Source organism: Penaeus monodon, chromosome 24 (assembly GCF_015228065.2).
Source record: "Penaeus monodon isolate SGIC_2016 chromosome 24, NSTDA_Pmon_1, whole genome shotgun sequence".
Taxonomy (NCBI): Eukaryota; Metazoa; Arthropoda; class Malacostraca; order Decapoda; family Penaeidae; genus Penaeus; species Penaeus monodon.
In genome coordinates, this window is record NC_051409.1 from 35,011,863 (window position 1) to 35,012,165 (window position 303).

A 303-nucleotide genomic window follows, 5' to 3' on the forward strand; every position below is an offset into this window, starting at 1 on the left:
CCCCACTCACTCAATCTTTCTGTCTCCCTCCCCTCCTCATTCTCTCTCCTCCTCTCCATACCCCTCCCCTCCTCATTCTCTCTCCTCCTCTCCATACCCCTCCCTTCTTCATTTCTCTTTCCCTCTCCTTTCATTCCCCCTCCCATCCCCATTCTCTCTCCTCCTCCACTTCCCTCTCCCTTCCCCCTCCCCCACTGACTCTTTCTGTCTTGAGAGCTTTGCTGTTACATCTTGTCATTGCTGTGTTTTTTCACAGGGCTAATCCGCTGATTTATAGGATTTGTTTTGGGTGCTGGAAGTAGT

The 303-nt window shown here is 51.2% G+C and overlaps 1 protein-coding gene across 1 annotated transcript in view; it reads left to right on the top strand.

Annotated features, from left to right (window-relative positions):
* Positions 1–303, top strand: part of LOC119588740 (probable E3 ubiquitin-protein ligase HERC4) — a gene marked incomplete in the record, with an annotated part of 34,030 nt that overhangs the window by 10,380 nt on the left and 23,347 nt on the right.